The following is a 16,877-nucleotide window of genomic DNA, read 5'->3' as shown; positions in this document are numbered from 1 at the left end:
ATTGCTAGTTTTCACTAAATCTGGCCCCGGCACCTCCCCCTTTTCCCCGCGCCTTCCCGCGGCACACACACACACCGCCCCCTTCTCACACTTACCTACGTTCAGTTTCTTTTTTTAGTACTTTTTGAGGCTGAAAAAAGCGGCCTATTTACAGTTCAGGCTAAAAACTGCCTGAGGAACTACAGTTCCCAGGAGACCTTGGGGCTCACAAGGTCTCCTGGGAAGTACAGTTCCTCAGGCAGTTTTTTCCCTGAACTGTGAAGAGGCCGCTTTTTTCAGCCTCAAAAAGTACTAGAAATAGAAAAGGAATGTAGGTAAGTTTGGGAAGAGGGCGGTGTGTGTGCCGCGGGGGGGTGGGGGTGCCGCAGGAGGGCCATGGGGGGCGGAAAAAATACACTGCACACCAGGCGCAGTTTGGCCCAGCTGTGCCTCTGCCGTATACATCTGCCAACCCATCTTCCTTGACAAAAGGTTCATTTGTAAATGTGCATATATTGCCATAGACAATTGAATAATATTAATTACTTTCCTACACAGAAGACAAGGCTATTTTGATCTCGCAGAACTCCAGCTTCTTTATAATAGCACAGAAACCTTTTTGCAAATCTGAACAAAGTTACCGGATATCAAAGTACAAATACTTATTTTCAACATTATTAAAAATGCAATTGTGCCGAGCAGAATGATGCACATTTGAGAAAGGCACAAGCCCACTAACAACAAGAAAAGAAGGGAAATGGACCGAAATGCAGTAAGAAGCATGGGTGAATAACAATCTCTCTGCATACTGAACTCTGCAGTTCAGTTGACAATGTAGTTACCAAAACACTCACGTTTCAGAAACTGTGCATTTCTATTTTCCAGCACATTGGCATGCAGGTAAACACATTTGTCCTTTACAACGTAGAAGACTATACTCCTAGTACCTGCATAAAAGAAATGTGACAAGGTAGTATCTATGTCATACTAATGTGAGGTGCAGCTTGTAGAGCAGGGACTGAAAGATGTTTAACACACGCTACTGTATGAAAATATGTAAACATTTTTCTAATCGTATCCCAGGACTGAGCCAATGTTATGAGAACTGTAACCACATGTTAAATGTGTCATCAAGTTACAGCGGATTTATGGTGACCCCACACTGCTTTCAAGGCAGGAGACATTTGGAGGTGGTTTGCCATTTCCTGCCTCCACATCATGCCTCTGATGTGGTCCTTGGAAATTGCCCATCCAAATACTAACCAAGGCTGACCCTACTTCGTTTCTAAGATATGATGGAATCAGGCTAACCAACTACTCACTATTTAAGCTGGGTGTCAACTACAAGCACATAGATCATTTTACACTGAGAGGACGATTCACCATTTATTTATACCCCACCTTTCCCCTCAAACAATGGATCCATAACAGTCTACATGGGTGCTTATACTTAGGCATAAGAAAAGAACAACTGTCCAAAAAGCTGGTTACCAAGCAAAATAATCACCTCGCAGCAAAAATGCCTAATTATGTCCATATATTCCAAGAACTGCTGCAACAGAGTGGTTAAAAAAGTGTTCTAAGAGCCAACAGAGGTGCCTTCTGAACTTCTTCTGGTAAGCCACTCCAAAGGATGACTGACAATCTTGTGACCAGGCTAAAGACTGCACAAGCCTATAAGGAGGATAATGAACATATATGAGGAAAGCATTTGGGGAAGACAACTGGCATTCTCACATGGACAGCCTTTGCATATGGAGGTTACATTCCAGTCTCTGACCATCCTCTTCTTCTCCAGTACTTCCTCTAATCTCCCACGAGATTCTAAGAAAATCACTCCAGTAACTATCAGGGCATGTTTTATTTGATCAACCTTTATATGTAGCAAAGAAAAATATCAATTAATATATGCCGTGGAAGATACTGTTTCAGGGTCAGTTCTGGATTTCTAAACACAAATCAGAGAAATGGAAAGGGAAGGAGCAGCCATTAGGAAAGGATGGCTGATGATCTACTTTCAGAGACTTCGCAACCCAGTCCGCAGGTCATGAAATACTGCTCTAGGACATCAGCCCTCCAGATGGTCTAATTCCTGCTTCATGAGTGTACTGTGGAACTTTCTGTTTACAAACCCCAGAGAAGGGAAGAAAAGGAAGAAGAAGAACAATTTGGATTTATACCCTGCCTTTCTCTCCTGTAAGGAAACTCAAGGCAGTTTACAAACTCCTTTCCCTTCCTCTACCCACAACAGACACCTTGTGAGGTAGCTAGGGCTGAGAGAGTTCTGAACAAACTGGGACTAGCCCAAGGTCACCCAGCAGAAATGTATCAGTGCAGAAACACATCTGGTTCACCAGATAAGAGTCCGCCACATATGTGGAGGAATGGGGAATCAAACCTGGTTCTCTAGATTAGATCCATCTGCTCTTAACCACTACAGCATTCTGCTCCACCAACTCCTTCCTTGAGTTCTTCTGCAGGACCCAACCCATACTGAATAAAGAACAGATTCCTCAGAATAACTTTGAAAGCATGGATTTACAACAGAAGTTCCAGGATCATATGCAACAGAGGCTACTTCAGCTAGAAATAAATTCCCGGACAGCTATTTGGAACAGAAGTTATGTAGCTGCGCTTTTTAATTTCTACCCCATCTTTTGATCCCGAAAGACCCTCAAGACAGCTTATATGAAAGATCCTTCTTTTATACCACTGCTAAATCCTTCTTTAATGCCACTGCACATAGTTTTACTTTTGTGCATATAGCAACTAAGCAGTAAAATGCACACTTTTGGAAGTAAACAGAGCTCCTGTCCTCTTCCAACACTACCAGTAAAGCCTCACAGGCAGGTAGGGGTGTGTGTGTTTGTGTGTGTGTGTGTGTGTAGAGGGTGTGTGTGTGTAGAGGGTGTGTGTGTCCCTCTGCCTCAGATCAGAGATCTGGAGTGATCAAAGAAGGTTGCTGCCAGTCAGAGTAAACTCTGATGAGGTAAACGTACAGTTTGCTTTACACTTAATCTTAATAATCTTACTTGAAGTACGCCCCTCTGCTGTTCCAGTAGTTGAGAAACACTCAAGTTGACTCACAGTCTAATGCCTGGGCTTACAAATTGGAAAGCTTTCTTGAGGACAGTATAATGAGGACAGTAGCCTACATTCCCCTACTGATAAGTTTTGTCCATCATTCCAGCCATTCAATTAAACATTTTTGAGAAAAAAATTCAGAAGACCCAGAATCATTATCTGTATGTTATTAAAGAGAACGCCTTAACTTTGTGCCAGCAGCAAGCAGAAAATATAAAATTGTACTGCTGTAAAATCTTGACTATTGGCAGTTTTGTGAAGAAGTTACGACAATGGAATATGCCAAATAAACAAGAAGAAAAAAAAGTCTGCTTCCTTATAGCAATTCAATGTTGCCATCTTCTGAACGGCCCAAGTGCCAGGAGAGTTTTGCAAGTCTTGTGATAAATGTTTCGTCCACAAATGTTATGCTACTTGAAGTGAAAAACAAAGGCCATTAATCACAAAACTGTCATGGATTTCAATGGCTTCAGGTTAGGGTTACCAACCTCCAGGTAGGGCCTAGAGATCTGTCAAAATCACCACTGAGCTCCAGACTGCAGAGATCTGTTCCAATGAACAAAGTGACTACTTTGGAAGATGGACTCCATGTAAGGATGCCAATATTCAGGTGAAACCTGGGGATCCTCAGAATTACAGCTCATCTCCAGACTACATATATCAGTTCCGCTGGAGAAAATGGCTGCTTTGGAGGATGAACTCTATGGTATTGTACCTCACTGAGATCCCTGTCGTTCCCAGGCTCCATCCCCAAATGCTCAAGAATTTCCCATCCTAGATCTAGCAACTCTACCTCTCCATCCCAAATTGGTGGACAGTGGGGATCTAGCAACTCTAACACTATGGCATTATACCTCGCTGAAGTCCCTCCTCAGGTTCCACCCCAAAATCTCTAGGAATTTCACAACCTGGAGTTTGAAACTCCATTTTACCATTTTATTCTTATATCTTTTAATGGGCCATCCCACCCACCTTATTTACAGTGTTAAAATGAGATTAATAATTTTTGTTATCATAAAAACTACTAGAAGTTGGGCTGCTTCAGGCTTTGGCCCTCAAGCTTGAGGGGGTCATCCTCAAGGCTCATCTGAAGAACCGGGTTACTCTCAAGCACTGAAGGCAACAGGATGAAAATTCTGGGCTGTCAGTCAGCTAGCACAGCCATGCACACAAAAACCTACTTGATAGCTTCATTCAAAGAAGTCCATATGTTCTTGCTTGGGTGCACACATAAAATGCAGGAGGTAGGCAACCATCTGGCATTAACAGCTTAACTGCATGTTATATTAAGTGCACGGTTAATGTTTTTATCATGTGATGAGTAGTCTCCCCTTCAAAGCTGCATGACTGTGGTTGGATGCAGTCACATATATCATATGGTACAATTATTAGTGCGCTGTAAGTCCTGCTATTCAGTGCCATATCATGAGGTCCTATATTGGCCATGCTGGCAGGGGCTGATGGGAATTGTAGTCCATAACCCCTGGAGTGCCAAAGGTTCGCCACCACTGTCCTATATCATGAGCCTCAAGGTTTGGGATACTAGGAAACTGTCAGTTCTAAACCAGATGGAAGTCAGGCACACAATTCTTATAATATATTCCAGAACACTAGTAAATATGATATTGTTTGTACTTTATGCTTGCCTGTGGCAATCCACTGTAGTTGCTGAAATGCAAGCTTATATAGAATTATTCCGATCTTAAAGCCATTGATTTCAATGGGCTCAGACTGGAGTTAGCTCTGTATAGGATTGAGCAGAAAAATTTTCACTAGAAATCACCGCTGTTTGTTATTCTAATGCATACATCCCACAAGAATGAGCTCCTCTTATCTGGAAAAGAAACATTATGACCAATAACCAAAAGCAAGCCTAAACAAATATGCATCAATTGTTGTTATTTGTGTCACACTTCCTCAGAACTATGATAGCATGGAAGTATTTAAAAACCCTAGAGAATACAATGCCATAAAACCATTAAACATTAGTTAACATGACTTTTCTTTTTAAAGACTTTTCTTGAACAGGGTACAAGGTTGTACTGGTGAATAAATCATCTAGGATGGTAGTATAAAGAACCCCTTGTTTAGTTATTAATACAGTTATACATCCTTCTGGAATCAAAGGAAAACTTATGGAACCCACTGGAGGTCTATCATTCTGGTACTGATTTGACACCTGTTCAGTTCCAGCAACAGCTGCTGGAACCAAATTCTCTGAGCAATTTTCACAGAACCATTTCTATACTTTCCATGGCAGATAATCAAATCACACCAGACAATTCTCAGACATATAAAAGCCCCAGAGACCTTCCATACATAAACTGGAGCTCTGTGTGATGCAGTACAATCCTGAATAGAGTGACTTCATTTCAACACATTTAACACTAAAATGGGTACCTGTTTTCTAGAGTTTAGATACCAGACGTACATGATAGAAAAGCCTGGGCAAAATTAAGGTAACATACTTTGCAATGGCTTTCAATAGTTAATAAGAGAAAATCTGGGTTATCATAAGTCTAAATAGTTTTGTTGAAAAGTTATTCAGCTGTTCCTGCATGCTTTTCCTTACACTAAAGAATCATACACTCATGCTGGAAAGGACTTGAAGTATGCCTAATCTAAGCCTCTGACAAGGGGGAATCCGCTGCAAAGATAATGAAAACAAGAATGGTCATTCTGGATCAGACAACATCTGGTCCAGCAAAATTGAGCATGATGCCTTTGTAAGCTCCCAAGTAGGATATGAAGAGGAGGTGCCCTCATGTGGTTTCTCCCCAGTGTTTACACTGCCTTTGAACACAGAATAAACGAATGAAGCAGCCTAAGCCAGGCCCATTTAACTCAATGTTGTCTAATCCAAAAGCGCAGACATTTACTAATATCTCAGGTAGAGATCTTTCCTGTATTCCAGTGCTACAGAGATCCTATTAACAAGGGTTGTATTTGGGACCTTATGAGTGAATTTAACCATCACAGTTCATAGTTACTTAAAGAACTGCCCATCAATTTGTTCCATTCCTTTTAAATATTATTTAATCTGGATACCATTGCCCTAGCCTGTAACATCTCATTCAGTCTAGAAAGAGCTGAAGGAAAGGAGATGGACCAGGCAGCCTGAACATGCTGACAGGTCCATGTTTTACAGCACCATCCTTTCCCAAGTTATACCTTCTAAGCCCACTGACTTAAACAGACAGGTCTGCTTCTGAAGTCTACTTCAGAATGATGCAATGGTTAAGAGTGGTAGACTTTAATCTGGGTTAGTTTTCCCGCTCCTACATATGAAGCCTGCTTGGACTAGCCACAATTCTCTCAGAACTCTCTCTGCCCCACCGACCTCACAAAGTGTCTGTTGTGGGGAGAGGAAGAGAAGAAGTTTAAACCGCTTTGAGACTCCTTACAGGAAAATTGGGATTTGAATCCAAACTCTTCTTCTACAACTAGTTTGGCACTATTACTGTTCTCACTTCAACCCCACACGGTATAACTGGTGTCAGATGAGTTTCTACAAGAACCTAGGTCAATTTAGCCGCCAATTTAACTTATTCAACATGCCATATCAGTTTCACGTTCAGAAGCTAAGACTTCTTTGTTAACATCATTTGTCCATCTGCTAGCTCTATTAATTCACCTGAAATTATTATGAAGTTCATTCAGCTATGGAAAAGAGAACACAAGGCTTAATAGCACAAAGAACAGACATCCACTGGATGACTTCACATTTTTAAAGAAGTCAAAGTTAATTCTTTTGATTCTCTTAATAGCCTTTCACAATCTCAAGCAACTAATTCTTCCTGAAGAACATACTTATTAGCATTGTGATATAATGACAGCATTTCATAGCATGGCTGAGTGACTTTTTAACCAAATCACTCAATTTCTATTTTTAATAGGCTTAATTGCAGTAAGAAAGGCAATTAAAATATTTTTTCACCAGTTCCAAGGAACTCGTGTTTACTGTTTCTTACTAGCACATTAATTTATTTCATAAACTTGAACTCCACAATTCCGAACCTATACATATCTGTGGCACAAGTTTCATCAATTCATAAAATACAATAAAGGTCATAAAAATGCAGGCACATCTTCCCATAAAATCCGATAAAATCAATGAAGCCAACCAGCCAGATCTAGCAGTCACAGTAGAGCCATTATTTCATAACAGGAGAAACACACTAATTTTTCTTTGCACATGTGTTTAATAATATTCCATTCAATGTGCACATAGCTGGATATGTGATTTAAACCCAACATTTATCCAGGCACCGGTTCTCATTTTCATCTATGAAGTGAACGTGTACTGGCACCTTCTTACAACGAGATGCATGTACAAACATGCAGGCTGAGCATACATTCTTTGTGGTATGTGAACAAAACAACTAATCAGAGCTTTAATGGTAATAACCAACAACTTGAATTGGGTCAAGAAGTTAATAGGCAACTATAAGAGCCTTTAAAAATGGCACAATGTGGCCTCTGTAACTAGATCCAGGTAACACTCCAACTGCTGCATTTTGGATCAACTGAACTTTCCCAATTGTTTTCAAGGAATAACCCTCAAAAAGTGCAGTACTGTAACCCAATCTGCATGCAATTGTAGCATGGATAATTGTCCATATCACGCTTGCTGAGGAAAGAGCCAGAGGTGACAGACCAGACTAAGCTGAGCAGAGACACTACACAGCACAGAGGAGATCTGTGATGCCATCTGTAGAGTGGAAGCTAAAAGTACTCCCAAAACAGAATTTGCTCCTTTACAGGGAATGTGACCCCATGCGGAACATGACGCCAAAAACCTTCATTTATGAGGTAAAGCTGAACAGAACTTCTTTTAGTTAGTTCACCTCACACTTTTTAGCTCTAATCCACAACAGAAATTACCTACAGCTGCAATTAATATTTATTAGCTGTTATTTATCTAGTATTTTAGTGTGCAGACTGTGTTATAATTTTAGGAGATGACTCCCGGGGGGGGGGGAGTCCTTTTTTCCCTAAACCACTAGTAAGTCCTAGTTGACTGTTCTATTATGTGTTATGTGCTGTTAATGTTTTAAATCAAACTAGAATAGATTGTCAGATTGGATTTTATTGCATTATCTTTATTATATTGCATGATATTGCTGTTTTTCAACGCCCTGAGCCCAGCTTTGTCGGGGTAGGGCGGGATAGAAATCTAAAATAAAGTAAAGGGTGACAGATAATGACACCAACACCCGCATGCCAAGGCCTTTGAAAAACTGAGATTTGAATCCAGAGTCAAATTCAAAGACTCTATTCATTAAACTAAACCTTGGCTTGAAGAGTAGAAGAATCTCTAATATTCAGTATCCAGCCCATTTGGTCTATCATGTAAATGTATTGTTTAAGAAATTTGTATTAACTGACAACCAGATTTGCAAGTTTGTGAACCACTTGCAAGCTGCAAGAGTGCAGCAGATTGCCAAATGAAGAGATTACTTAGATGAAAGTTTGTGATTAGCTTTTGTTAAACATTATGAAATTGGATTAAAAGAAGTTTATATGTGTATGTGTGTGTGTGTGTCCCCACCATTATTTTTTTTAAAAACACCCTTCTTTCCTCTTTGGCAGACATTTTATAAGCACAGAACTGAAAAACCCTTGTAGCTTGGAAGGATGAAGTACCACACGTGTATTGTTTGTGTAACTATGGTAACCTACAAATGACACCAGTGTTTCTATTTTATACACAAATGAGAGGACAGCTGTGGGGACCACAGAGTATTATTTGTGAACTAAGATAGTTTGGGCCTAAAAAATTAAAACTCGTTTTTGTGAGTTTAGATTTTTTTTGTTTAAAAATATAATGCACTAAGAATGAAGGGAACAATAGAAAAGATAAATCTAACCTTGACAGTCTGTTCATTACTTGTTTCTATTTTCCTGGGTGAATGAAAAGGCTTTTTTTCCCTCACACATACACTCATAAATTTCCCAAGGTCCTTTGGTAAAGGTCATGCAGATTCCACATCGCAACAATGCTGAGGTCCTAACCAATCCTCCTTGATCCATTCAAACTACAGCCCTAAATCCAACAAGCTAAATGGGACCTACTTCTGAGTAAGTAAAAATGCTGAAGACTATTTTCCAAATAGTATGCATAGATAGATGATAGAAGAAGAAGAGAAGAAGAGGAGGAGGAGGATGATTTTGGATTTACATCCCTTCTTTCTCTCCTGTAAGGAGACTTAAAGGGGCTTACAATCTCCTTTCCTTCTCCCTCCCAACAGATACCCTGTGAGGTGGGTGGGCTGAGAGAGCTCGGAAGAACTGTGACTAGCCCAAGGGGGCATCTGTTGGAGTGCACAAGCTAATCTGGTTTACCAGATAAGCCTCTACAGCTCAAGTGGCAGAGCAGGGATCAAACCTGGTTCTCCAGATTAAAGTGCACCTGCTCTTAACCACTACACCACGCTGGCTCTCCAGATAGATGCTGGCTATCCAGGTAGATAAATGATAGGTAGAGCAGGTTTTTTTGGAGAATCAACTCCTCAGCACTGTGGCAGGAATAAAATAAGGAGGAAAGTCAGTATCATGAGAATTGCAATGTTAATTCTGGGGAAACCCCTGATGTGGTGTCAGGACACTCTGGGACAGGGGTAGGGAACCTGCGGCTCTCCAGATGTTCAGGAACTACAATTCCCATCAGCCTCTGTCAGCATGGCCAATTGGCCATGCTGGTAGGGGCTGATGGGAATTGTAGTTCCTGAACATCTGGAGAGCCGCAGGTTCCCTACCCCTGCTCTGGGAATTGCTGAAAACTCCATGGTATTACTGTAGACATTCCGGTGATTCCTAGATCCACCTGACAACACTTCAGGGTTTTCTCCAGAAGTGTAATAGTGACAAACAGGAAGTCACAGGTTCCTCATGTCCCAGTCCCTCATGCACAGCCTAGCAACCCTATACCCAAGTAATATATTAAAAACTTAACTGTTTACTAAGCAGAAGGCAAAGGAGAATTTTTCATCTGCTGGTATCTTCCACAGGAGTTCTATTCATATTCTTAAACTTCTCAGTATCTCAAGCAAATTCCAGCTCAGCTTTGAGCTAACAACAGAAAAGTAAGTCCATATTTTTAATCACTGCTGGAACACACACTTTAAGAAAATCTTAAGACAGTGAAAATGAGACTAAGAGGACCTTGTCTGTGCTGCAGATGAAATAGAACTGCTTCTTTAAAATACATATTTTCTCATAATCCAGCCTCTAACCATGTTAACATTAAAATGAATGTAAACTTTTACCACTGATTCCAGTACACATAAAGATTTCAGTTATAGAAATACAAGCTCTATTTCTATGCAAGGTTGTTCTTGTAATTATTAATCCATTCAATGAGTATTTTCTTCCTTTAAAGTTTGGCTACTCCAATTAACATTTTTTTTAACAATACAGTAATATACAATATAAAAGACCTTAATTTTTACATGAACTGCTACTCTGCTGGAGAGCTAACTCTATACATTAAGATCAGAGGATAATTATGGTACACCAACTGACACATACAGTACTAGACAAATCCCTGCCACCTGTTTACAAAGAAACGTAATGCTTGTGTACAACACGTTTGAAAAATTCAGTTTGGGAGCAGGACTGTTGCTTAGGAATCTGAATTTTTTTTCAGTCCTGGAAATATGTTTAAATAGGATGAGGGCAAATTGTGCAACTGAACTGTGTTAACTGAGGAAGGAATATAGCTCTTTAGAAAGCAGAGAATCAGATATGTCTGTTTCAAGTTATCCACATTCAACAATTGCTCCTCTTCCCCCCTTTTTTCTTTCTAACATAAACTTTATGACTGATTTTTAGGGGACTATCATGAACACTAGAAAAAAGCACACTGAAGTAAACACTAATGCAACAAGGAGAGAGATTGTTTATCAGTTGCATTATAGAAAAGAGTTGTATGGATTGAGCTGCTAGTGTCATTCTCTTAGATTAGTTAGGACTGGGACTTAATTCCAAACACATTGGAGATTCATTCTGCCACACAGCCTTCCACAGTCTCCTTTGTGAAAATAGTAATGCTGGCAAACTAGGATCCTAATCTTGGTCTCCACTTTTGACTTCTTGAACAACTGAGTTAATCAAGATGTTAGAAGGAATACTTGTACAACCATTGGGGTGACCACATTCCATCATTGCCACTGCTAATGTAACTTTCAGGCATTCATGAAATGTTATTCTTAGCACTAAAACAAAGGACAATTTTTTTAAGGCAGATTTACGAGTGGCCATAAAAGTTCAGATTTCTTCCAGACAATCAGCCATAGAAGCTTTATCAAGTAGGTTTTTTGTTTGTTTGTTTAAAGCCACAAATGGTAGGGTCCTAAAAGAGTTAGATTTCTCAGTACACAGGCTGAGATGTAAGAAGCTGTACCTCAGACTGTACTAACAGGTATACGCGGATAAGCAGCCTAGTAGGTTTTGCCCACTGGGAACTTTTGTGGAGTTATTTGTAAAGTGGATACAAAGGGCCATCTGGCAGATCAACCTGAGGAACTTCCTTTTCTGCAAGCTTGCATCTTTTCAAACACAGTCCTCTCTGGAGCCTTCCAACTGGAATGATGTGTACACAGAGATTTCACGTCATTCAATAATTTTAAAAGCCTGCTTAACTATAACACTAGAAAAATGCCAGCAATATCTAATTTCCTGAGACAACGAGGAAGTCTTACTTAAAAGTTCACAATTTATAAAAAACTTTATGGCCTCATTTATCAGTGTGCTGCTAACTAAATTCACACAGGATCCATTCCATAAAGAATATTCTGTTTTCTATGACTCCTGGGGTAACCAGTGTGCAGTTTGAAGGGGAGTATTTAGAAGTGCATTGGAAAGTGTATCAAAACATGCACTGAGAAGCTTCTTCTACCGTAGACATGAAACTTTTCACTGATCCTAATTTCTGCTCAGTTACCTACTGAGAAGCAGGCAACAATCCAGCACTAAATAACTTGGGAAAACATGTAAAGTAGCAGACAAACATCTGTTGTATACCTCCTCGAAACAATGCTGCTACTAATACAATGCCCCCTTTCCCTCTAGCTCTTCATTATGCCTCCTTCAATGAATCTTCCCTCCCCTCCTTTCTATTTTAGTGAATGGAGGTCTTTTACTTTTGGCTGTGGAGCTCAACAAAAGAAGAGGCAACTGGTGCCTGGCATGGAAGGAGCCACATTCATCCCTGCTCACGTGCAAGTCCATGCTGCATGCTTTTGTCTGACAGGGCTTCACAATGCTGGGAGGTGAAATGCACAGGCTGTCGTCTATCAACTTAATGCCCAAGGGGGCAGGAATAGGGAATGCTTTGAAGACGGTTATCTTGCCTTTTTACAATGCCAGCATTTTACATGACACCATCTCAGAATGTGTATGTTTAGAGGTGGGGGCACAGGTTGACACATAAAGATCTTTACAGTTGGAAAAGCTTAGACCATCACTTAGAAACCAACATCTATGGAGTCTCAATTGATTTGAAACTGACTTAAAGGACCTTTTATTTAGTGTCTGACATCAAAGGTCTGTAATGGGGGCGGTGAGAAGAGTACAGATTTAAACACTAGCACTAGAAAATCTATAATTCTGTATCAGAAAATCTGCTTGAAAAATTAGAACTCTTATCTTGATGACTCATTTAATAAAATAGTATTTTGGGCATTCTGAAAGCAAATTTACAGGTACAACCCCCCCCCTCCCCTTTTAGAATTTTTACTCAGATACTTTGGCGGTTGCCTAAAGGTGACAGACAGCAAGCCATATAATTTCCAATCAGAAAGGGAAACAAAAAGCCACTCACACTGAGCCTTTATGCCATTTTCTTAAGGTCTATTGTTAAACTGAAGACTCCTTGTCTTTTCAAATTCCTTCATGTGAATGGATGAGGCAAGACATCTGCCAGGGTGCGCTCACATTTGCATGCAAATCAGAGATCTAGGGGGGACACACATGCGCCTCACTGGACAAATAGCACCAGTCTCCCTGCCATATGAAGAGAGAAGCAAAACTTCAGCTCTGTACTTTTCCTGTCCCAAAATTTGGTAGATGTCCAACACAACACCACCATTAAAATACACAGGGGGATGTTTAGGAGACTTAAGAAGCCCAGAGCAGCCATCAAGACGGACAGAGTCTGATGGCATCTTAAAGATGAAGCAATTTATTGAGGCTTCTGTGAGCCACATGTCTTAAACAACAGACGGAGAAAATAATAAAAAATTATCTGCATCGTATGCTCCTCCGGAAATCTTCAAACTGCTTTTTCCTTGCCCTTCTGCATGGCTCATTTAAAAAAGAAGCTACCCAGCCTCCTGAGAGAGCACATCAATTCAGTCTGTAAGCCAGCGCACAAACAATAAACATATTGGACTCAACTTTCTCTAAAGGCATTTAACAATATCGCAGAGCTGACCATTGCAACCCCAATGCTGCCCAGGAACCCAGCCAGAGCGCTTCAAGGCTCTCTTCTGCAGAAAGTCAAAAAGGAGTTCTCACCTAGGCTGAATCGGTGAACAAGCAAACTGCTTGCTCGGAATCTTCTTGGAGAAAGGACGACTTCTGGACCCTCAAGGTCCAAAGCACAAAGGACACTGGCGGGCAAACTTTCCCTACTTTCCCTGCCCGGGATAAATGCAGGCTGGCAATAGCGGCTCCAATTCAAGCAGATGGATGTTTTGAAACCACCACACCTATCAGAAAGCCCAGCAGCCCCCCTCCCTCTTCTTCCCTGGCCAGGCGATTAGGCAATGCTGTGACCTTTCTTTCTGCCGTCCCCAGCCGCTGACCCCTCATCCTCGCTCCAGAAACGACAACGGGGCAGCTGTTTCTTTGTTAGCGCCGAATGGAGAAAGAGAAGAAAAGGCGCTCTAGGGCAGGTCTCCCCTCCATCCTATGCAATTCCCACTCGAACCTTTCCAAGCGAGCAACCAAACAAAAGCAGCCGCTGCTAAGTGACATCCCTGCTTCTGATCCCTCGGGGGGTCGCTTATTATTCTTATCGCCTGCCATAGACAAAGCTTTTTTTGTTTGTAAGACTTCCTCCAAACCGAAGGTGATCACACACACACACACACCCCTCCACTTCCACTCCCGCTCCCTTACTCAATAGTAACTTGGCCTCTTCTTCCTCCAGGTAACCCACCTCCCTCTAGCCCCAACAGAAGAAGAACGCACTTACCCAGTGGGGGGAACGAGGAAGGAAAAGACTCCCCTTTGCCCCCATGCAGAACCCGGCAGGGGCTCATTCAGCATCCGCCAGCCCTGCCCAAGAGTCACAACAATCCCTTAAATGGGGAAATCGGGGAGGGGGGGGAGCTTGAACAGCAAAAGGGACCCGATTCAGACTCCGCCACTTCGACTCCTGCCAGGCTGCGACGCGAAACAAAAGCGGAGGCTGGCCGAAGCCCCCCCCCCCCCCCCGGCCTCCACGCCAAAAGACTGTGGCTTTAATTTCCACTCGTGGATAACTGGTCCCCTTTGCTTTAGTCTTCGTCTCCTCCTTCTTCCTCCTCCTCGCGCCGCTCCTTGCTGCCTTCTCCGGAGCTCCGCTTTGCACAGCCCGCAGCCAGCGCGCGCCTGGTGTAAGCAAAGCGGGTCAGCTGACGGTCTGCCTTCTGATTGGCTGCTCGCCGCGGTCCCCCCTCCCTCGCCGCTCCAATACACCAGAGACCCAAGCAGAGCACCATCTGTAGGGGCTGCTAACAAAGGAAACCCAGAGTGAGGATGTTGAATGGGGCCACTGGCCTGGCGGGGCTGGGGGAACAGGGGAATGTGGGGAAAGGCAGCTAACCCTCCCCCACCCTGGACCCCAGTCTCCCAGTCCCTTTTGAACCGGGGGCCGAAGGGAGGGGAGGCTGCTCTTTAATTTTGGGCAGACAAAAAGTGCATGGAAAACACAAAGGGGAGAAAGCTTTTGTTCAGTAAATGAAGGGACCAAAGAGTCGGTGGGCTGTATGTGTTTTTTGTGTGATTGGTCCCTTCCCCTCCGAGGCAGCCATGTCATTGTGGTACCTTCAGAATTCCAAAAGTACGCACAGTTGAGATGTATGCTTGACTATTCCACCTTGTATATTTGACTATTCCACAGGGTGTCTTGCTCTCTCATTTCCCAGCATTCATTTTTGTTGCTTCTGGTTCCAGGGCTACTTCACCTGTTACAAGAGTTCTTCCATGGGAAGTGTTTGTGTTCGGGATAGAAATTAAGAATTTGGCCAGACTACTGTTATGTGATGATCATGCATGTATTTATTTTGTGAATGAGTGAACACTAGGAAGCTTGAGTTGGCTTGTAGGAATGATCTTGTGCTGAGATTTTTCTGTCATAGAGAAACGGTTTCCCTCTCCTGCTTGTGATCCTTCGAGTCAGCGAGCCATGTTTCGATTTACTAGCACTTAACAGCTTCTTCCCAAAAGCATATCGGTGCCATAGTAAAGAGCCAGTTCTGCCTTTCCTCCATATCATAGAATCATAGGGCTGGAAGAGACCACAAGGACTAACTAGTAGGTGCTTTAGGAGAGCCATGGAGACATCACCTTTGCGCCTGCAGGCCACCTTGTTCTGAACACAGCTACCATCATCATAGGAGGATGTTTGCCTTGAAACTGCCAACATTTTGTGGCATCTTCAAACCTTGTGTGATTGGTCCCTTCCCCTCCGAGGCAGCCATTTCATTGTGGTGCCTTCAGAATTCCAAAAATGCAGTTGAGAAACCCAATTGTTAATCCTGATGATGAAAGCCACGCTAAAAGGTGTGGGGTGGGGTTGGGTGGATTTGAGTGGATTTGGTTTTACAGGGCACCCCTGGTCTGAGGCAAGAGGCTGCCTGCTTTCTGTCAACCAATTTCTCCTCCTCCTCTTGGGCCCCCCAGCAGTCTTCCCATTGTCGCCCCCCTCCAGCTTTACCACACCACCCTGGCATGGCTTCTTTCCCACTCACTCACCTCCCCCACCAGAGCCCAGGAGAGTCTGGGCAGAACAATGCTCAGATTGAGGATTCCCCTGGCCAGACTCCAGCACTCCCCAACTCCGTCACCCCAGCATGGTCTCCACAGTTCTTGTGGAGGCCACGCTGGGGCAGTGTCGTCTGGGTGAGGATCTGCCACCCCAGCACAGCCTCTGTACCTACCTACCTACCTACCTACCTACCTACCTACCTTCCTTCCTTCCTTCCTTCCTTCCTTCCTTCCTTCCTTCCTTCCTTCCTTCCTTCCTTCCTTCCTTCCTTCCTGTTAATACAACTGCCCCCCCTCCCCGACACCAATGCCTTACTGTGGAGGCCATGCTGGGTCTATGGAATCTGAGGAGGGGGGCAATTTCAGTGCTTGCCCTGGGCACCATTTTCTGTAGCTACGTCCCTGGCCAGCAGACTTTGTGTTTAAGAATGAGGAAATAAATCCAGTTTGCTAAGTAAGAGAGTCCACCACCCATGTGGAGGCATGGGGAAATCAAACCCTGTTCCCCAGATTAGAGTTCACTGCTCAACTACTATACCACTTTGGTTCTTCAGACTAAAAATCAGATTTCCCATGCTATATCACCTTGAAGGAAAAAAAACAGGTTTTTAAAGAGTAAAATTCCACCTTCACCCCTGATGAAACACTACAGCCATGTGGGATGCCTGTTTCAATTAATGGAACTGATCAGGGCTTCTTGGGTTAAATCCTTTTCTGTGTGGTCCCAGCCTGGATCACAGCTGTGTGTATGTGCAATTTATCTTTTTACCAGTGGCTGGTGATCCTTGATCTTCATCACATCTGTTTTGGTTCCAAGTGTGGTACAACTGACACCCATT

The 16,877-nt window shown here is 42.6% G+C and overlaps 1 protein-coding gene across 3 annotated transcripts in view; it reads right to left on the bottom strand.

Annotated features, from left to right (window-relative positions):
* LRRN1 (leucine rich repeat neuronal 1) overlaps positions 1-14,662 on the bottom strand; it is a 41,005-nt gene extending 26,343 nt beyond the window's left edge. The window contains exon 1 of one of the 3 annotated variants that reach the window (XM_048489966.1): positions 14,264-14,662. The gene's annotated coding sequence lies outside the window, so the exon portion shown is untranslated. Of the gene's footprint in view, positions 1-833; positions 851-13,581; positions 13,744-14,263 lie in introns of those variants that run through there. The other 2 variants (XM_048489967.1, XM_048489968.1) reach the window with 2 other exon arrangements.
* Between the last annotated feature and the right edge of the window lie 2,215 nt (positions 14,663-16,877).

The sequence above is a fragment of the Sphaerodactylus townsendi genome, linkage group LG03 (genome assembly GCF_021028975.2).
Source record: "Sphaerodactylus townsendi isolate TG3544 linkage group LG03, MPM_Stown_v2.3, whole genome shotgun sequence".
Taxonomy (NCBI): Eukaryota; Metazoa; Chordata; class Lepidosauria; order Squamata; family Sphaerodactylidae; genus Sphaerodactylus; species Sphaerodactylus townsendi.
Note: the sequence above shows the minus strand (reverse complement) of the source record. Positions and strands in the feature narration are given on the sequence as shown.